This window comes from Amyelois transitella, chromosome 13, assembly GCF_032362555.1.
Source record: "Amyelois transitella isolate CPQ chromosome 13, ilAmyTran1.1, whole genome shotgun sequence".
Classification (NCBI taxonomy): Eukaryota; Metazoa; Arthropoda; class Insecta; order Lepidoptera; family Pyralidae; genus Amyelois; species Amyelois transitella.
The window spans coordinates 5,207,297-5,230,581 of NC_083516.1; the positions used below are offsets into that span (position 1 = coordinate 5,207,297).

At 34.4% G+C, this 23,285-nt stretch overlaps 1 protein-coding gene across 3 annotated transcripts in view; it reads left to right on the plus strand.

Moving 5' to 3' along the window:
- The window catches only part of LOC106139895 (uncharacterized), a 112,878-nt gene that overhangs the window by 27,249 nt on the left and 62,344 nt on the right, over positions 1-23,285 (plus strand). The window lies entirely within an intron of this gene.

Genomic DNA, 23,285 nt, shown 5'->3' on the forward strand with positions numbered 1-23,285 from the left:
ACATGTCAAAACTTCAAATTATTCAGTTATATCAAAGCCTGACAAAAAAAAAATTATATTAAAAAATTACAGAACATCAAAAATATAGTCCTTTTACAAATTTTATCACGTTTATAACGACTTTGTGTTGACACTCAAACGTAGTTTTTTAGCCGTCCATCAAATAAATTACGCCTAATAGTCTTGGGGCAGACCGCCGACGGTGGAGCAACCCTTACCCACGAGTTATAATTTAATGCGTAGCCAGCCCATTAAAAACCATTCAACGTTATATCAGACTCAAGTGCATTAAGACTGAAATATGTTACATACAAAATACTTACTTTTATATCGTTTTGAAAATGTAAGTTTGAAGTGTGACCATGAGTCCTATGTTTCCCAAGTCTGTTTTTTATGAAAACTGTGTAAGTGCTCCTGTTTTAACAAGTGAGAAACTTTACCTCTTTAATACTAGTATAGAGCATAGATGAAACGAGAAGAACTACATTGATTATTGGTTGATTGATTTATAGTAACTTAGATTTTATCAAGGCAAATTTCAAGTGACGTGTTTGCTTTCTGAAGATACCGGTTTACACATTTCATTATAAAAATTAGATCAAAAAAGCGTAGTAATCATACTGCTACAACTATAAAAAATAAATTTTGCAAACAAAGCCGCGACCTTTGACTTTATGGCCGAAAATCCATTTAGTAAAAACGATTACACGTATTCGATTCTCCGTTAATACGATTACATTACATACGGGGCTCGTGTGGCGAGCGACGGCCACAAAATTAAATACCACCTGTAGTTTAGTGGTCCAACTCATCGGATAATTACGGCAGTCTGACTCTAATGGTCGGACATCATTACAATTTATCGATGAAACTATTTATTTAAATTTAAATGGCCTGAACTGGTCCCGATCTCGATTCGATTTAAATATTTATCGAGTATGTTTACTTAAATAATGAAATTAAAGTTTTTAATACTTACTAAATTGGTATAAGTGGCAGCTATGGTGATGGAGTTGATATGGCAGGTTTCTTTGCATACTTATTTTTCTCATGAGCATTTTTTAAGGCTTTTGTAACGGTACACTGTGCCACTTTTCTGTATGTCTATCATTTTATTAGTTCCCTCTTCCATCGTTCATTCAGTGACTACTGATATTTTTGGGCACCACGAGTTTGAGAATTTAATATTATTTTTTTCATACTTTATTTTTATATCTTCCACCCAAGCAGTCCATTTTGTACTCATTTTAGGACTCATTCCACATAATCAAAATAATTATTTTTTAATATATTGTACCAAATAAAAATTCTATCAGACAAGAACACGTTAATCACTATAAATAACGAACTTTAATATAGCTAATGTGGAGGTGGGATAGTTCTTACTAAAAGTAGATTCCAATATCATGTAGCAATATCAAAAGATAATGGTAGGTTGTCCGTCGGTTCAGTGCTCTTGGAAATTAATTTAAAGTGCATGGGAGTGGTAATTACAACGGCAAGTAGCCATTAAAGCTATAAACAGATGAATCATCCAACATTTTGCATCGTAATAATGCGCATATGTAATACGATGAAGGATAATGGATCATCATGAGCGTTCGTAGAATACAAAATTGGAGCATTTTGTTTTGGGGCACACAATCCTTACTAGTAAGAATACCGGGGCAGACGGGGCCAACAGTCTCGAAAAGATTGGTTACATAATTTTTTTTTATCTATCGTAGACTAGTAAATAATATAAGTCAATTTATTTGAATACTTAATTTCATTTATGTACAATTGTACAAACATAAAATCACGCCTCTTTCTCAGAGGAGTAGGCAGAAACTACATCTCTACACTTGCCACGATCCCTACTACTTATTTCGCTTTATCCACATTTATAACTTTCTTCATGCAGGCTCACCGGTTAGTACTTCTGACCATTGATAAAACCTATTTTTACCAAAATATTTTTTTTTAAAGCAGTAGTTAACTTTAAATCTTGCATCTTTAAACCTAAATGGTGAAGGGAAATAAATGGTATAAAATTCACCGCTCACATGTCGGCTAAGCCCTCTGACCTCATAATTACAGCTTAGTGATTCAGTTAATTACCTTTATTCCTTTCCAATGCGTGCTTTGTTTTACTGCATGCTAAGTTTATAGCAAATTAGCCCCGCCCTTCTTTCGCCCCTCCACCTAAGATCTGTGCTGTGATTGGACAATCTCAAGTCTTTGTTTCTTACCGCTTGTTTAAATTAACCGGTCTATTTTTTATGCGGTCTATTTTATTTATGAACCATACGAATTACCGCTCGCAGAGATTTGGGCATTTAAAATTTAAATCATCTTACTTGATTTAGAAAAATGTAACCCTGTATGATTTGAAAAATAATTAGGTAACAGATTCTTCACAAATAATTTTTATCAAAATATGCACATAGTTATAATGAATATGACAACAAAGAAAAATTAAAATACTTTGTTACGTGTTTTGTTTTTCACTAAATCTCGCATCAGAAGCGTTAAATCAAAACGGCCATAATAATATAAGTAAATGGCTGTCACAATCACCTCGTCAAATTCCGTTCATCTGGCAGTATTTTCTTCTCTCGCAGTCCAAAAACATTTCCCATAATTATTTCAACGGAAACGTTTAGCAGTTTCGTGGGTGTTCGCGTGCGTGTTGCACGCATGTCAACGTTGATGGCTACTTATGATGTCTTAGAAGTGACGGTAGAATTTAATTAGTAACCTTGTTGCATTTAGTTCAGGGAATTTTTTGATGTATGTGGGTACTCCATTTCTTTCCCATGGATGTCGTAAAAAGCGACTAAGGGATAGGCTTACAAACTTGGGTTTCTTTTTTAGGCGATGGGCTAGCAACCTGTCACTATTTGAATCTCAATTCTATCATTAAGCCCAACAGCTGAACGTGGTCTATCAGTCTTTTCAAGACTGTTGGCTCTGTCTACCCCGCAAGGGATATAGACGTGTCCATATGTATGTATGTATGTTTGTGAGTACTTGAGGTTGTATGTCTAAATAGTATTCTCGGTTGTGTCTTCACCTCTTTGGAAAGAAGCGTGGGATACGGCTGAAACCACGATTCTGGAGTGGATAAGACAGGCTTTTAGACGAATCCCCTTTGTACGACCTTCGTTAACTTTCAGTTACTTGAATGTGCCGATTTTCTTACAATATTTTCCCTCACCGTAAGAACATTACTTAGTTATCGAAAAAGGCTTTTCTACTTGATAGAAGTAAGCCCTGCCTGCCCCTTAAGGGTTAAAGACTAAGTTACGTGCGTAAATAGATGTCAATTTATAGATGTTTTTGTATAAAAGTCTTTAACTACGACTCACGCTTGGCCAGATTTTGTGTTTTGTGTGTAATTTGTTCACAGCTTCATAATGGAACATAATATGACACGGTCAAGTAAAATATAAGACGATATTAAATTTGGATGTAATATCTGGGAGGAGGATTATAGAGAATGTACTTACTGTGAGTAAAGCTTTATATTAGTAACTTCAGTACTTTATAAAGCGATACATTCATATTTTTATCTTCACTTCCTTACCTGTACCGATAAAAGGAAATTATCATCACACTTACTAAAAAAACTGATTATAGATGCACTTTGATAGAAAACAAGACTTACTCAATAATTCAACCACGACGAGGCACAGATGGCTAACACCCAATACATATTTAATATAAGTTTACTTACCTCCCTAAAAGGGTATGGTCAAAAATAGCATAAGTGGCTGAGTGAAGGGTTTCGGCCTTACGAGTATCTTCCGATAGCGGTGAAAACAATTCTTGATTTGTCCTTAATTGTTTTAGATCTTTGGGTAAATAGAATAAACTTTGACGGCCTTGATTTTGTTAAATATAGTTAATTGAATGTTAGTCTCTAAAGAAAGCCTGATGAGATAAATAAATAATGTGTTATAAATAATGACTTCCATAATTTAATAACTATTATAAAGTGAGTTAACAATGAGACAATAATAATTGAGAGAGTAATAAATAAATAAACATGTCACTTTTTGTATCTTAATTCTATCATTAAGCCAAACAACTGAACGTGGCCTGTCAGTCTTTTAAAGACTGTTGGCTTTGTCTACCCCGCAAGGGATATAAGCGATTAAATGTCAGTCAGTCAGGCGAAAGAAGTATATGGCGATTGTGGAAAGTGGAATGATGTAGTCACACATTCTTATTGTACCTACTCGTTCACTTAAAGGTAGAAATAGTCTCTGGCTAGTGCCTGCTCCTCTAGGAATGAGGACTGATTTATTGCTTTCCTTATTTTTATTTATTTATCCTAGAAAAAAATGCATAACACGAATAGTAGATATAGTGTGATAACAAGCATTTGATATAATTATTGAGTTGGCTGGTTCTGTGATTAACTTACTATCATATCTGGTCAGCCTATTCGTTCCAATGCGTGATGGTTATGGATGACTCGAACATCGATGATTAATTTGACATCAAAACGGATTTAGACAGATGGTTCAAAGTTGCATTAGTCATTCGTATTCATCGTCCATAAATAAAATTAGTAATCGAATATGTTGTAAGTATACATAATATAGTACTGAATTTATTTTAACTTATGTTAAAACAATACAATTCTCACATGTCAACTAGGTATGTTTCCTTCACCTATGAACGTGCACTAAGGCATGATTTAATCTTAAATAAAAATTAATCATAATCAATTATAGTTTTTTTATTTTTCTGAAACGTAATGTGACCATACCACACCATAATGGAGACAATGAAGCGCTTTCGCGGTAAAACAAAATGAATCCAGTCTCCTCGAAGGAATCACTGCAATTACCCGACTCAATGAACGCAAATCGATTCAATCGCTGCTTTATGATGTCGATTGCCGATGCAAAATCGAGTTTATAGAATATTTTGTACGTGTTCACTTACCGAAAAGGACTCGTTTGTCCTCGGATAATGAGAACGGCCCGTCATGAGAATGGGTAATTTGTATCGAATAAAAAAACTTGTAAATGGGCCTTAACACTATAATAAAAACGGAGATGTGGGCTCGGTGGGTCGGATCGAGAAATGAATTTAGATTACAGGTTAGCGCCGACTAAGTGTGGGTTCCTCGATTCACCTGTGCTTGTAAAAACTTAAGGCAAAAAATCCGATGAGCAACAAGGAGTAATTTTTTTTATAAATTTTTGGGCCTTAGTCTTGTTGTTATCCTTTGAGATGACAGATTGTATCTCCATGTAAATAACAAAAATGGCACTTGTTATGATACTTGAAATTATTCTGAGCAAATATTTTTTCTTCTTTGATTCTTAGCCTTTTCACATCTTTTTTTGCCTTTTAAATGAAGGTTTATTATATGTTAAAGCAATGTCCACCTGGCTCTACTTCAACTGTCGTTTCTTATGGCCATTTGGTACCTACTAAAATTTTAATTTTATGTTTTTGGGAATAAAGTTAATTACTTAGAAACATATTATTATATACACGCAATCTAATCAAAAATAAAAAAATTTGATCACTTATTGACGTCACATCACTTTAATCTAATTATAACTACTACCGCTTCCCAAGCTATAAACATAAAATATCCAAATATATTTTATAGCTAGGTTATCTTAAAACGGTAAAAGATGCTTGCGTACATAAAAGTGCTGTTATAATTTCAATCAAGCTAAAAAATGTAGTTAATTTTAAATTTTCTGCTCAAAATTGTCTCCATTATTCCATTCTCCAAAATGGCTCTTTGTGTCACAGTTTTTTCGAGGCATTTTCGGCTCGCCATCGGCTTATTACGGTCTTACGACAAAAACTAGAGTGTTTTTAAGTTACCCGCTGTGTTTTTGTATTGCCATATGGCGAATAAGTGCTGATTCTTATAAAAATAACAGAGTAATATTTTATTATTATTTTTATACACCATGCCTGTTAAATGAGATATTTTTCTCGTGTATCTTAAATGTTAAAAAATTTAAGATCTTGAAATAAAATGCAGCCAAAGAATTTTGTCATGTCACTGTAAAAATCCTGTTTAGTAATTGTATTTATCTTTAATAATAACAAATGCGAAAGTAAGTTTGTTACCTCTTCACATTAAAAGCACAAGATCGATCTCTATAAAATTTTGTGTACTAACATATGTATACGAGTAGTTTGGAGTACTGAAAAGAACCTAATTAGGATACTTTTTACGCGGGTGAACTTACTGACGATATCATAAGCAGTTAAATAATTTAAGCTTCCGTGAAATTAATAATTAACAACTATGATTATGATGGACGGGTGTATTCACTTAAGAATACTTTATACTTTTATTAGTCTTTAAACAAACTGTTGCGTTAAGACTTTACTTTTAACGTACCTACATCATGTACTTAATATACCTACTCAGAATTCAAGCTCTTATTATTTCAAGAAGTTCATTCGTTTCTTGGAGCGAGTTCAAAAATAAATTCCTTAAGAAACCGTGCAGATGAGTCGTTAAATATTTAGCTTTTTGATGGTTAAGAATTTTATACATTGCACTACGTTTATTATGAAACTAGCTTAAAAATATAATGTTTTATTAACATGAATTACAGAAAATTGACTTAAATATAAATTAAATAAATAGGTTCTTTTTGCGATAGTACCTAAGTGTAATAAGAAAAAAAAGTACATCAATAAAAATGTTATAGGTATCGTAATCAAAATCGAACATTAAACTATCATAATTGAAAGTGGTGATGTGATCACAACACAAAGGGAATATGGACGCTAAAAAGAGCACCAAGCAAGTGTTACTTGCTCCGGCGCAGAACCGGTTACACGAGAGGAATAGTTCCGAGCGTGAACCTATACAAGTATTAAATATAAGACCGTCCCAACCCGTGACTAAAGACGTGCCCACGCGCATCGACATTAATGCCTCGAATTATTTCACAGTGAGAACCCACAATTTTCGTTCGGGAGCCCCACTCTAATTAAATTTTAACGCACGTTTTACCTAGACGCCACATAATGCGATTATAATTGAGTTTTGATCAATCATGAATTTGTTTGGAGCTTACCAATTTACTGAGCGCGCTTCAAGTAATTGAAACTTTATAGTACGATAAATTACATTATATATTTGAATCAATGCGACATCAAATGTGTCGTTACGAGACTTCAAATAACCTATAACAAAATCATCTGAATCGAAAAAGACATGATCCGATTCAGATATTTCTGTCAGAACGGGATTTTGTAAAAGGGATTTAGATAATAAATTCATAGCTTACTCAGTAATTTCCAGAGATTTTCACATTGGAAGCGATTGCCGTTTGAACGCTGTCAAAGAAAAATGGCCATCAATGAAGAATGAAAGTAAATCAACCTCTCTTTGACATTCATTAGTTTCATAAAAATACCGGCCGGCTCCATATAAAAAGTCGGCGAATAAAAGCTCGTTAAAATCACTCGCTGTTCGACCCTGAATAAAAGTTTCGAACGCTTTTTTACCTACGTGGAAAAAACGGGAGAACAGGAAGTGAAGCGTATTTAATCATTACAAGCATGGCAGCCATTTTTTCATCTCCCGAATTAATTTCAAATTTGATTCTATTAACATAATTAAGTAAATCTGTGAGGGGTCAGTATACACTCGACTCGGAGCAATCTAATGATCTTTTATTTGTACAATGTTCTATGGTTTGATTTTTATCGGTGTTGAAAACAACTGCCCAAGAGCGAGTCTGGTAAAACAACTAACGTATATACGAACTAAGAAAAGAGCCATTTCTTATATCTAATAATTAAGAAAGAAGAAATATTTTATTAATGAAGTCATACCGATAGTTTGTGTTATAAGGTTCGTGTCAAGCAGGAAGTAATATCTTAGCCTAATATTTTGGTAGCTTGAGTTACTTACTGTAATTGGTAGGTAAGATCTGAAAATAAATAAGCACATCAGCACCTCAAAGTAAGTTTCAGACTGGTCTGTTGTAAGTCTTTTTTAACCTCAATTTCATAATTAATCCATAGAGATGAACTTGGCTATTCGGTGTTTTCAAGAGTGTCGGTTCTCTCTATCCCTCAAGAAATAAACGTAAACGTGATTGTTTGTATGTATGAACTAATAGGGAATTGGATCATGTGACTTGAAGGCATTAACGGAAGTCATTGTGTTACAAGGCCCCTCATATGTAGTTATTACTATTTAGGTAGACTAGTAAGATTTTAGTTACCCTTAGGTATAACTGTACCTTAGGGTTCTCCATTTAAGAACTTTTCTATAAGAACACGAACTAGCCATAAAATAAAAAAGAAGATGTGATTTAGATTAACAACTTACAGTGTGTTGCCGTTTCGATTTTTTTTACTACATATTTATTCAAAAGAATTTTCCTGTATCTTTAAGAGACTGTACTTTTTACATTTACAATACAGGTGGTCTCACCTTTTATATTAAAATTGTTGACATTAATACCAGTTTTAAGTACAATACAATGCACTCCGCCATTAATAATTTCAACACCAGCAAGAAACAGAATTCAGATCATAAATATCACCTTAATGGGCAATGCCTGTAATATTTCTTCCCTCATCTGCATTACTTCTGCAAAAATAACAAAATAGTGGCCGTGCAAGATTGCCAGTCCGATAAGCTTCGCCTGACTGCATAGAACGAGGTACTTCTACCTTTGTTATCTCGGATGTAGAAAATACAGTCGTAAACCGCGGAGTTAGGATTGCTTTTTGCTGTTTTTTCTTTATCTGGAAGTAGTGAGGTTCTGATTTGTTGTCGCGATAGGCGAATGATGCTCTCGGTTGCGGCAAGGACACGGCTGAAATGAAACTACATTATTCTCGCAGATAAGCTGCGGCCGTCCTAATGGCTCAGTCGTTTTGATAACTCAAATCTCATCCCTTATGTTTTTTGCTCAATACGTCAATGGAATGCCTTTTGATTCCCAGCAATTTAGAATAGGACAATGGCATCCTGTCATCGTACTCGGTTGTATCTATGTTTACTACGCAGAATATATTTATTAAATTATCTTATACATTAATGTTATCACGTACTACAAATAAAAAAATATATATGGAATCAAATTTAATCGAATACACTGCATATTATTTTGCATTCAAGTTTAAATTTGCATTAAATTAAATGATTTGATTACCCTTTTACTGCTTGTATCTGGAAGTACAGTCGTAATGAGGGTTGCAATTACTATAAGATTTATAACTTGTAAGTATTTGTATGTATTCCACTATACTAGTCTCAACGTGCATATAACCTTAACTTTATTACATAAGCATTAACTATAATTATCTTATCTTATCAAGCTATCAAGTCTTCAATTTTGCAACATCTGGTATTTGACGTAAACGACAAGTCCACTTTACACTACTGAAAGAAATACTTTCAGTGGTTTCGAATACTCTTAATGACTATGTTTAATCGTTTCCTCAAATTACTCGTAAGAAACGACATGCACAGATAATAAAAATAGGTAAAAAAACTTTTTAAGTTAAACGGTTTTATGTTAAACATACATTGCAATGTTTAATATAAATGTACTAAAAACCAAAAAATAATAAAATAGATACAGTCGTGGGAATTATAAACATATGCATAGACTAGACTAAAATAAAACCGTGGGGCACGTCAATTGTCTACAATCGTTGATTAAAATGTTTGTTTTGTAATGTTACACTATAATTAGGCAGTTGTTCAACCGACAACGATGGACGTGTGATAAGTAGGGCTAGAATGTGGAAACAAGTTAGCAAGCTCGATTAAGCGAGTTTTAGGGTTTCATAATGTTGAGCGAGTAGTACTTTTATCATAAGTTTTGTCGATTAAAGACAAACTACGAGCAGTGAAACGATTCCTCGCTAGCCAGCAAAATAGTAAGTAATTTGCGCACCGTCTGCGGGCCAACTGCCTAACGACGAATTAAACGATTCTTCTATCGCACATTAAGTCTATAATTTGTAGACAATTGACGTGCCCCACGGTTTTATTTTAGTCTAGTCTATGCATATGTTTATAATTCCCACGACTGTATCTATTTTATTATTTTTTGGTTTTTAGTACATTTATATTAAACATTGCAATGTATGTTTAACATAAAACCGTTTAACTTAAAAAGTTTTTTTACCTATTTTTATTTTCTAGTTTTTAGTTTTTATTTCGCATTCTGTTTAATTCATTTAGTGCTTCATTATTGCAAGGTTTCTTGCCCGTTAGTTTATTGCAGTCCAACTCCTCTATATGTAGTCCCTGCAAAGATCTTACTCTACTAAGAGCCACGTAGGCTTGACCTTCTTCAAACAGTTTCGCACCTAAGTATACGACTGCGTGATCCACAGTGCTGCCCTGCATTTTATGTATTGTAGAAGCCCATGATAGTGACCTTTCATTTGATACCCATGTTGATGGGATTGATAAAACCTAAGTTATCCGCCATTTTGTAGAGGCCGCCATCTTGGATTTAAATTTTTTATAGTATATTGTATTCTGCTTGTTGAGCCCTTTCATTTGATACCCATATTGATGGGATTAATGAAACCTAAATTATCCGCCATTTTGTAACGGCGGCCATCTTGAATTTATAATGATAATGAATAAACATAATTATATTGTCACCAAAATCCAAAGTGTATACAAAATTTCAGATTAATCGGTTGACAGGAAGAGGGTGAAATTTGAATTACGAAATTTGACCCAAGAATAAATAAAACAAACGTGGTGAGCTAAATAAAACCGTTTAATAATAATAAAAAAGCTTTCTTTGTTAGGTTCAGTTTGACATATTTATTGTAAGCTTTCAAATGCGGCTCTGCCAGCGAGTAACAATTTTACTGTTAAGTTTAAATCCATTCTATATTTTAACGTAAAGGTGACAAATACACTTTAAAGTTCTCTATCAGACCCAGTGGTTGACTGGTAGATATTTCTTCTAACATTAAGTCCGCTTATTGTGTTATGCGTTTGTGTTCTGTACAATAAAGTTTAAATACTAAAATCGACAAATAAACTCACTCGATATGGATAACTTTCGTTACACGTACTTACGTACTGGTTGTTATATATTACTATCTCTTTATATAGAGTAAAATCGATGTAAGTTTTGGTATTCCAGTCGGGACGGCAAGCCGGTAATCATATCACGTACTACCATATTAGACAAGTTTTCAATGAATTTTAATGCGAACCATCTTGGACAGGGGCCTATAGAATCGATTGTGAGAAGAGATTGATCGAATGCTGGTTATCGAGTGGTTTATCGATTCTTTTACTGTCACTTAAAGTAGTTGAAATGCTTGTCGTATACTCGTTGTGAAGCGCATTAAGTTCACAATTGAGCATCTAATTAGAATTTATTGAATAAATATTATGGCGACGAGTAATTTTTTTTATTGATTTTTAATCTACATTCAAAATTTAAAAGCTCATAAATTTTATAGCTCTTGTACTCCTATTTTAATACTAGCCGTGCCACCGAGGTTGCCTTCCGTGGAAGATTCTGTAGAATCATTTTTTTCCATACAATGCCTGGTATTAAATTACATTATTGTACAAATGATTCAGAACTTACGTCATGTCATTTTCTGCTAACAAGACAGATGTTACAGTTCTTGTACGAAGGTCTGACTCGAGCTTAAAGTTAGTGCTCCTCATTTTCTTTGTTCAGACACATTAGATGAGACATTTTTGCTATTGCGAATTTAGTTTTCATTATTCATTTACTTCTAGAAATAACAGTTTAGAAATCAAGAATTGTGTCTACTTAATAACATTGTGTTTTCATTTATGTCTTGCTAACAACGATTTCTGCATACATTTTTTTGCTTTCCTACGTCCCTGTACACCTTGCTGTCTACTTTCATTTGTCCCCCTTAACACGAACAAACCATCTAATCATTCATTTTCCATTTATATTCCTGTCGCTAGTCTCCTTTAACACACCAATTAATGGTTTAAAATAAAAATAAAAATCAGCAAAAAACGAGTTTCACATTCTACAAAACCAGTTTTCAATTTATATTTTATTATTATGTATCAAGCATAGATATCGTTATTCTCTAGAATAGGTTATACTCATAAAATTTTATTTTATTGTTTGAAGTAGTTACCTACAACTAAATCTATTACTAGTAGTGTATGTTTTAGTGCAGTCTGTACCTACAATTTATATGCGAAGCTGACCATTCTCAGTGAGAGTGTGTCGTAGGCATTACTGGATTCCGGAGAAACCACTAAGCCGTTTCAAGTGCAATGTTATCGTTCTAAAAATCCGTTTCGTCCGAGAATTATTACACCAAGCACATTTTCGTAGAAATTTGAGCAATAAAATTTGTTAGAATGTTAATTTACTTGAGAAAATGTAAATATCACAAACATTTGTCAGATAGCTTGCTAAAAGTGATTAGTGTTTAAGCAAAAGAAAAACAGCTATATTTCATTATCTGATTTATTAAACTGATTTATTTAATTAAACAAATCTAAGCACAAGCTTAATTCAAATTTTACAGATATTATATTATATTATTTATATTATAATTCCATAAAATTATAGCAACAGCAAAATATAATATTATTATTACAGCGATTAAAATAACGTGATCAAAATAAAACGACTCACCAAGTATTGCGGCTCCGATGCGCACAGTCTGACAACTCCGAAACAAATGACACTCGGTCGGTGCGCTCTTGGCTTTAAATAGTGTGACGTAAACAACAAGATGGCGCCTGACAGAGTGTCATCGTTTCACAACTGTTTTGATTTTGAATATGTATATTGTTTAAAACAAGTTTATTTTATTACAATAAATTACGAAAATAAATTAATTAAAATGAAACTAAAAACTGCCTTGCATAATGAACGGGAATAAGGTGTTTGTGAAACATCATAGACTTTTAAACAATGATTATTTACATGTTTAATTAGGCTTTAATTAAATATAATGCGATATGCATGTTTATGCTAACAGATTCGGCCATCCTAATGTAAGTGTGTCCTTACACTTAAGCCTAATTTATTTCTAGATTTAAATTAATAATATTAGTACAAAATACAGGCCTCATTGTCCTGTTTACAATATGACAGGCCTCATTGTCCTGTTTACAATATGACAGGCCTCATTGTCCTGTTTACAATATTACAGGCCTCATTGTCCTGTTTACAATATGACAGGCCTCATTGTCCTGTTTACAATATGACAGGCCTCATTGTCCTGTTTACAATATTACAGGCCTCATTGTCCTGTTTACAATATGACAGGCCTCATTGTCCTGTTAACAATATTACAGGCCTCATTGTCCTGTTTACAATATGACAGGCCTCATTGTCCTGTTTACAATATGACAGGCCTCATTGTCCTGTTTACAATATGACAGGCCTCATTGTCCTGTTTAAATATATTTCAGGCCCCATTGTCCTGTTTTATAATATTTCAGGCCCCATTGTCCTGATTGCAGGCCCCATTGTTCTGCGTTAAAAAAAAAATTAAAACAACATGCAAATTAATCAGATTCCTGACTGCAGACCCCATTGTTCTGCGTTATTGAGAAAAAGAAAATAATAATAATTAAAACAACATGCAAATTAATCAGATTCCTCCTCACTCAGGATGTTATCATTGGGTCTTGAAAAATTTAACCATGGCTTTAATTTGTCAATCGCGACAACCGTGGAATATTTTTTGTTACCTTTTCTAGTCAAAGGAGTGTCTTCTATTTGATACCTATCATGATCATAAGCTTTAGTAATTTTATAAGGGCCTTGAAATTTTGGAACTAGTTTTTTACTGTTGCCCGTCGCTGGGACCTGCCGTTCTACTCTAACTAAGTCACCTTCTTTAAATTGAATAGGCTCACACCTAGTTTTATCATACCTCTCCTTTTGTTGCTGTTGTGACTTTTTTACAAAGGCACTTATTTCATTCCTAATACTACTTAAGTCCAATTCTTCATTAATTGTAATGCCATCATCTATAGCAGTTAGTAATTTATTGTCACTTGGACCTTTTGGTCTAACACCGAAAAGTGCTTCTGGCGGAGTTCTATTAATACCTTTATTAAGGGTATTATTTATACCCCATTGAACTTCCGGCAAGTAGTCTTCCCATTTACTTTCGGATGTCCCTACGCATTTTGCCGTTAATGAGTCTACAATAACTTTATTGTAACGTTCAACCTGACCGTTTGCCCTAGGGGTTGCTACAGCATTGAGAACATGATTGATTCCTTTTTCTATTATGAAAGCTTTAAATGAGTCGCTCGTAAACGAAGTTCCCCGATCCGAAATTATTCTACGTGGTACACCAAAAATGCCTAAATATTCTCGCAATATCTTTATAGTTGAACTAGTTTTAGTATTCCGAACTGCTCTCAAGTAAATAAACCGCGTAAATGCATCAATTATTACTAATATATAAATATTACCCTTTGTGCCCTTGACAAAGGGGCCCACGTGGTCTAGATGCACAGTATCAAAAGGTTTGCTGACTTTTTCGATTGGGTTTAGGAATCCGGGTTTTTTTCCAGCAACGGCTTTTGAATATGCGCACTCTAAACAAGACGTAACATACTTTTTAATGAATCGCCTCATTTTCGGGAACCAAAAATGGAGCTTAACTTTCTCGAGGGTTTTATCTAAGGCGAAATGGCCTATGTCGTCGTGATTTTGTTTCACCACTTGCCACCGAACACCCTTAGGCACAACCCACCTATCACCATCGGGAGTGATTCTAAAAAGCTTACCGTTTTTTAACTTATAATAATTTTTAATATCCGTAATATCCTCTAAATTTGGATCATTCAAAACACCAATGATTCGTTGAATTTCCGAATCCGCGTTTTGAACTGTCGTTATCCAATCAGATTCAGACACATGATATATGGAATGTTCAATAGTTTTATTTTCTTTTGGTGGGTTGCGGCTCAGAGCATCTACGTGACTCATGGAAACTCCTGCTCTATATTCTATGCTAAAGTCAAAATCTTGCATGAAAGTCCACCATCGGGCTACACGTGGTAATATGTCTCGTTTCGAAAATGTAGCTCTTAAAGAGTTACAATCGGTAACAACTTTAAATGTAATCCCTACAAGATAAACTCTGAATTTTTGAAAGGATGCTACAACCGCGAGAGTTTCCAAGTCATAGGAAGTGTAGTTTTGTTCCTCGGGTGTAGTTTGTCGACTAAAGTAGGCTATCGGTCTTAATTTGGAATGTTCATCTTTTTGAAGCAGAATCCCAGCAATACCTATCTTGCACGCATCGGTATGGAGTTCAGTAGCTGCATTTACGTTATACAATGCTAAAATAGGTTTCTGTACTAATTTGTCTTTCAAAGTTTGAAATGATTTTTGCTGCTCCTCATTCCATACCCATGGTGCATCCTTTCTGAGGAGTTGAGTTAGTGGTTTAGCAAGTATAGAGAAGCCTTGTACGAATCGTCTGAAAAAACTAGCCAACCCAAGGAACTGTCTGACATTGTGTTGGTTTTTAGGTGTGGGGAAATTTTCTACTGCGTAAATTTTCTTTGCTCCTGGCTTTATACCATCAGCCGAAATTTCAAAACCTAAATAATCCACAGAATGTGCAAAGAAATTACATTTCTTTAATTTTAACGTAAGACCAGCATCAGCTAAAACTTGCAATACTAATTCTAAACGATCTAATCCTTCTGAAATACTAGTTGATGGTATAATAATATCGTCTAGGTATGCCAAAGCTTCCTTATAGCGTAGGCTACCGAGGACCTGATGCATTATTCTTTGGAAAGTGGCTGGGGCATTTGCCAAACCGAAGGGCATCCTATTAAATTCAAAATGCCCTTCTGGCGTGACGAAAGCAGTTTTGTATTTATCATTTTCAGAAACTGAAATTTGATAATAGCCAGAAGCCAAATCAAGAGTTGTGAAAAAGGTGTTTCCTGAAAGTACATCTAGCTGGTCATCAATCAAGGGCATCGGATAGTTCTCCTTTATAGTCTTTTTATTCAGTGCGCGGTAGTCAACGCATAACCTATAATCTCCAGTTTTTTTTTTAACTAGAACAATCGGGCTAGAGTACGAGGAAGTAGAGGGTCTTATTATATTATTTTCTAATAACTCATGAATCATTTCCCTTACAACTTCTTTTTCTTTCACAGCTAGACGGTATGGTCTATATACGACTGGGTCATTATCTTGTAGGGAAATAGTCATATTCGATACTTGACAATTACCCAATTCCGACAAAGAGAAAGCAAAACAATTACGGAATCTGTTTAGTAGTCCTAGAAGGTTGTTAATTGTAGACTCATTTAAATTATCATCTAAATTTAAATCTGATTTCGTTATTAAGCTAGTTTGCTGTAGACGGTTTTGGGTTGATACACGGAGTACGTTCCTCTTTACCTCTTCAAGAGCTATTTTCCCACGAGCGACTAGATGATCTTTATCAAAATGTAATGTTCCTGTACTTATACCATTGATGATAATCTCACCTTCACCAGCGTCATTGAATCGATAAATACCGTTCAGAATACAATAACATACATTACTTTTATATCTAATACCACCTTCAATAAACAACACCCCAGTAAATGTTGGTCTAGTATATACTTTTACTATAGTTGGGCCAGATATTGTAAAAGATTCGAAACAATGTAAATTAATCTTATCTGGGTTTTCAAAATAGGAAAAATTTTGAAATATATCAAAGCGGTCGCTTGTTTTATATATAAGAATATGTGATTGTTCGGTGAACGTTTGACCAATCATCAATGGTACTTGCATAACATTATCCGGGACCAAAAGCAGCTCCGTATCTGCCCCAACACCGTCAATTTGGACAAATGCAGTGATTCTTCCTAAGACTTGCACAATGGAATTACCAAACCCTTTCAAAACTGGCAAGTTATCAAAATCAATCGTTTCAATATTTAATTTTGCTAAATACGACGCTTTTAACATGGAACAATCACTGCCAAGGTCTATGAACGCTTCTATCGGAACATTGTTGACTAAAGCTTGTTTTTGAAACTTTTTACTTGAAACTTCATCAAAACTAACTCTATTTACGGATTTCTCAGTACTAGATATATTAAGATAGCATTTATCAGTTTCATGTCCTATTCGTAAGCATTTTGTACATTTTCTAATGGGTAAACTACATTGGCTTACTATGTGACCTTCCGTCTTACAGTTAGCGCAACGAATAATTTTTCTCTTGTACGAAGTTGATTGAGTTTGGTTATTTGGCTGAGAGTTATCAAGTTTTTGTAGATGCGGTTTATTATTAAAACCGCTATCACTATTAAGTTTAATGTTACGGGAATTTCTTAAATAAGTAAGAAGCTTATCTAAGTCATCAAACTGTGCTGCTTCAGCACTTAGTCTAATGGCACGATCATCGATACCATGTAGAACACATTCTACAGCTCTTTTGCCGGTTATAGAACACCTATTGATTAAGGCAATCTTATCATAAAAATATTCGTCTAACGGATCTCCAAATTTAGCGCGCCTAGCAAGCATGTCGCTCAACATTTGACCATAATTTTCGTCAGATGGAAATGCCGTAAGTAACTTAGACTGCCACTCTTTCCAGGTAAAAAGGACGGAAGGTAGGCCTTCATACCATATTTTAGCAACACCTTTTAGTTTAGGGAGAGCATAATGTATTATTTGCCTATCAGACCATCCGTATATAATTGCGCATTCATTAACTTTATGAAGCCACATGGCCATTGTTTGCCCTTTTCCCCCAGGATCGAACTCGGGTACTGTATTGTTCAAGGAACTTATTTTATCAGGATTGGGAGTTATTGACTTTAGTGCTTCTACTAACAAATTAAAGGTATTACTATCTGCAGTTACAGTAGGTTTTGGTAAGATAGCACTCACCTGCTCAACATCGCTGCAATCGCGATTGGGAGGCCTCTGGCCCTGTTGCGGTATACGCGTTTCGCGGCTGAAAGGCTGCTGTGACGACCGCAGCTCAGGGCTTTCAGACCGCTGTAGGGCTAGCCACAACCGGCTACGGGACCGCCGTGGCGATCGTTGCGCCCGACCTTGTGACCGCTGTGATGACCGCGTGTGGGGGCTTCGAGGCTGCATGTGGCGGCTACGAGACCGCGTGCGATGGCTTCGAGACCGCGTGCGGTGGCTTCTTCTCCGGGTGTGTCGGCTTCGTGATCTCGTGTGGCGGCTTCGAGAAGGCGTGCGCTGGTTTCGAGACGGCGTGTGCCTTCTTCGAGACCGCGCGTGGTGGCTTCTAGACCGGTGTCTACGCTGCTCATGGTCTTGAAACAGCTGCCTGTAGACTTGGGACCGCTGATCACGGCCGCAAGTCCCCTTTTCGTCCCTTTGAGACCGTTGCTCGCGGGACCGGACCTGCTGTTCGTTGTTTTGGGGCCGCTGTGGCGACCGTAGCTCATGGTCTCGTTGCGGAGATCGCACATTCAATAAGGAGTGGGGGCTATTGCCCGCTGCTTGAGAACCACATGGCAGTATAGGGGATTTGGAACTATCCATTGTTAATCTGAGAATATAAAACAATTCAGGCAAAGCATCTGTTCTAAAATATCTTAGTGATTCTTATTTATATTAATAGTTTACTTATCAGTTAAGATTTAGCATTTCAAAATTATATTTCTGAAATTGATGAAATCAACCAAAATGAAACAAATACTCTGCTCTTTCTGTTATCGAGCTGTCATAAATGCAAAAAGTTACACAGAGACAAAAAAAAAAAAAAAATATCGTCCTCTCATCCCACTTCTGATATGTCAGATAGCTTGCTAAAAGTGATTAGTGTTTAAGCAAAAGAAAAACAGCTATATTTCATTATCTGATTTATTAAACTGATTTATTTAATTAAACAAATCTAAGCACAAGCTTAATTCAAATTTTACAGATATTATATTATATTATTTATATTATAATTCCATAAAATTATAGCAACAGCAAAATATAATATTATTATTACAGCGATTAAAATAACGTGATCAAAATAAAACGACTCACCAAGTATTGCGGCTCCGATGCGCACAGTCTGACAACTCCGAAACAAATGACACTCGGTCGGTGCGCTCTTGGCTTTAAATAGTGTGACGTAAACAACAAGATGGCGCCTGACAGAGTGTCATCGTTTCACAACTGTTTTGATTTTGAATATGTATATTGTTTAAAACAAGTTTATTTTATTACAATAAATTACGAAAATAAATTAATTAAAATGAAACTAAAAACTGCCTTGCATAATGAACGGGAATAAGGTGTTTGTGAAACATCATAGACTTTTAAACAATGATTATTTACATGTTTAATTAGGCTTTAATTAAATATAATGCGATATGCATGTTTATGCTAACACATTTTTGTTTTCATTTTTGCCACTCGTATTGTTAGTAATATTTACTTATTTTAATGCCACTCACACATATCGACATAACTGCACAAACCCCCTATTTACCTTGTTTTTTGTTATTTTATTAATTTCTTTAGTTCATGAATTTCAAATTTCTGGATTCATTTTCTGCATATTTCACTTAGATTTTAACTTTAATACCAACATTAACTACATCTTTTATTTAAACATTTCCATACAGAAGATATCCGTAAAGAAGTTTGTCTTTGTTACAAAAATATTTGAAACAAGACTATCTGAGTTTGTTATATGAAGACACTTTTATTACCATTCCAGCCAGACATATGTATCATTGTTTGAAACTCGGCGAAAACTCAAGATTTATAGCCTTAAACCACCAAAACAATAGTGCAAGTATGTTAATAATAAAACTCTTGAACATGGGCCGTTTATTTTAGGTAACATATTTGCCTCAAAATTGTTTATTGCGTACCTACTGGCGTCCGTCCGTTGTTCGCTCGTATGCTCCTGTTTTATTTTGATCAAATAAGTAATTTTTTTTATGAATAAGTAAAGTGTAAAACAATCTTAAATGCCTAGTCACAAACTTTCGTATTTATAATAATAAGTACTGTTACATACATGCACATGTACATTAAGACTAGAGGTAAGCATTTAATGAAATTAAATGGTTTGTTATGTATAGTTTTATAAATCAATAAATCTGAGTATATATAACTTCACAAAGGGCTGTCTTCAGCTTCAAAACCTTCAACGTCAAAAGAAATATTTTATTTTAAGATTTATTTTAGGTATTATTAAGATATCCTTGAAGTCTACCAATTTGAAGATAAGGGTGAAAAACACTTTTTTTAACGAAAGTTCCAATTTTGGTCTTAGGACCATATTACCATTCAAATTTACCTTTTAAATAAATGTAACTCTTTAGATAACGTCACAAAATTTATGGATTCAAACAATTCAGGTAGTCGTAACCCAAATTCGAACTAAATAATGTCAAGGAAATCAAAACTGTTAGACCGAAAATTCAATCTCTTGGGGCAGCCCTGCGGTTCGCATGTGTGAGTCGGGTTGTGTCGACGTTTATACTAATTTCGCTTTAGGCGACGTACGCATTTAACATTTCGGACGCGGCACGGGTTTTTAATTTGTGATCAATTATGCGCGAGCACTGTTATTTATCGTTGTTTTATTTTATTTACCTTCTCACAGCACCGGTGGGTGGTCCGATCACGATTTTCGGGATGCGGTGTTCACCAATAAGTTCCACTGATTGGGCCATAGAGTTATAAATCAAGCGAACTTCCAGTTCGAGTAATTTGCATTTTCGCTTGACGATTATTTGTTTTTATTTAATTTTCTAATTGGCTTCGTTTGTGTCTTTAAATAAAATAGTCGTGATCAATTCATAACAAGATTTTCTGTATCCTTAAGATTAATGAGAAAATGTAACTACAGTTTTCACATTAATGCAAATAATATACACTAGCAATTTTAATTCAGATCCGTTTCATTACTCAAGAATGAATGCTTGGCTAGATTCCAGGACGTAATGTTTTGCTAGACGCCTTGGCATGAGTGACGTTAAACGTTGTATTTTGACAGATGTATCCGAGTTGGTTAGGAATTCTGCCAAGAGCATAGCTTTCTTTGTAGTACGATGGTTATTGTGATTCTTTTAAGTGGCATGAACACATAGTTAGGTGGCGATGTGTTTTATTATATAAGTACTTGATTACACCTTAATTTTAAATCATTATATAGTATTCTCAATTTTTGCATAATATTGGATTTACATATAACAGATAAAATTGAATAAAATGGGGAAAATAAATGATTTATGAAATCTATATTTAGCTTCTGTAATATCCAAAAGGCAAATAGTGTTTTATGTTGCTGTCATTTCTAATACTTCTCTAAGCGAAGGTTTATAAAAGCCGGCCATTTTGTTATTCCGAGCGCATCGGGCGCCCTGGCCGGTTAGCGGTAAATTGTTCTCGTAATGTGATTCTAATTGAGCAGCTAATACTTACCGAACATATACTCGGTTAATTAGCCTTTGCCGGACAACCGGACATTTCTTGCTCGGTACGGTGAGTCTTTTTACCGCAGCGTAATTGGTAAGCCCGGTAATATTTCACGGCTTAAATGAACGTTTAGCTTTTGTTTCTTAATTACGGGAATAATTGTGTTTCAGCAATTTGAGCGTCATATTATTTTGAGGATGAAAAATATCAACCGTAATTTGTGATAGAATGAAACATGAAGCTGTCAGGCATTTTTTTTATAACCAATATTTATTTTTTTATTTTCATTTGTTTATGAAACAGAATTCAAAAAAAAATCATTGTTCTTAGAAAAAATAATTATTAAAAAAAATTAACAAGCAATACCAAATATACCAGACATGTATCATAACATAATCCTACATAATAACGAAAATTACCCTTTGTAAGTAACTTGTGTGTATTGTACGTACGGTACAAACTCCAAACTTGTAGAAATTATAAATTATGAAGCCAAATTTTGGAGGTAACAAGCCGAAACTCCTTAACATGGGAAACCGAATAACTTGTTGTGGTAAAAGTTTGTATTTGAAAAGAACTGTAAAGATTTCAGAAATAAGGACTTCGACAAACATTATTAAGGTAAAATTATTTTTCTAGTAAATACGTATATATAAATTATTATAAGTATACAGTGAATGCAAAACGATATTTTACACATCACAACATAATTATTTAAAGCTGTCTTTCATAATTCGACGCCCAATTTTCTCACGTTTTCTTCATCTGCCTCCTGGCGTTCGTCCCAAGCCGGAGAGCCTAACGGCGGAGAACCTAACCCGTATTGAATCATGGTTAACACAGTTGCCTGAATGTGCAGGTGTCCTTATGATGTTTTTCCTCACCCTAAGTGCACCGGTTAGCACCCAAATTTATGTAAACTGTGTTTGTTAGATGATTTGATATTAATATTGCCAATATGCAGTGCATAATCCAGTTCCGCCCGATGATAATATTTAATTCAGATAACATTTCATTCATCAAACAATGGTTTGAATGGAATGCGAAACGCGATGAAAATGATATAATAATACCTTTCATTTAAATATTATGTTCATAATAACAGCGGCGCATTTAATACGAAGCGATTTCGATATAACCTTTTGTATGCATTCAATTGAATTTCGGTTGTTACATTTTTAATCATCGAAATTCGAGTGCTTATAAAAATTTACCCTAATTTCGTCGCCTTATGAACGTAAATAAAATTTACCTACCCTGGGCGCAAATATTTTGGGTACAATTTTGAATTGAAATCTTTTTGATTGGTAAATAATGTCAAACTAGCGTCGCGACACTTGAACTGTTTGAAAATTTGTTTTTATTAAGTAGCGTTATATGTCAATATGTGTATTTCTTAATACTTCTGTGGACTGCTAAAGTATTAACCCGGTTTTTTATATTAAGGAATGTCTAGAAATTAAATAGGCAACTCTTTAGAGTAGTACTTCCCAGCAATTTCCAAGAAAAGGATTACTTTATTAACCAAGCGGGAGTATAGATAAAGTCTAATAGCAATAATCGTGCTGCATTTCGGCCAAGAAAGCTTAAAAAGAAATTCATCACTTTTACAGACGCTAATACATTTGTTAAGATATCATTCCATTACAGTCTTATCTTATCCGTATAATCCCTATACAGTAAGAACGTTTCTATAGAAAATCTTTCGAAATGGCTAGCCGATATCAGCCTTATCTGTTACAGCCCAAATTAATAGAGTTATCTGTTGTCCGATCCAATGATCGTGGCTTAGATATCCATTTGTCGTGTGACAAAGAATAAATTGTATAACGTCGGGCGGATAAAGTATAGTGAATGTAATGCGATCATAGTAATTGTATTAAAACATTAATG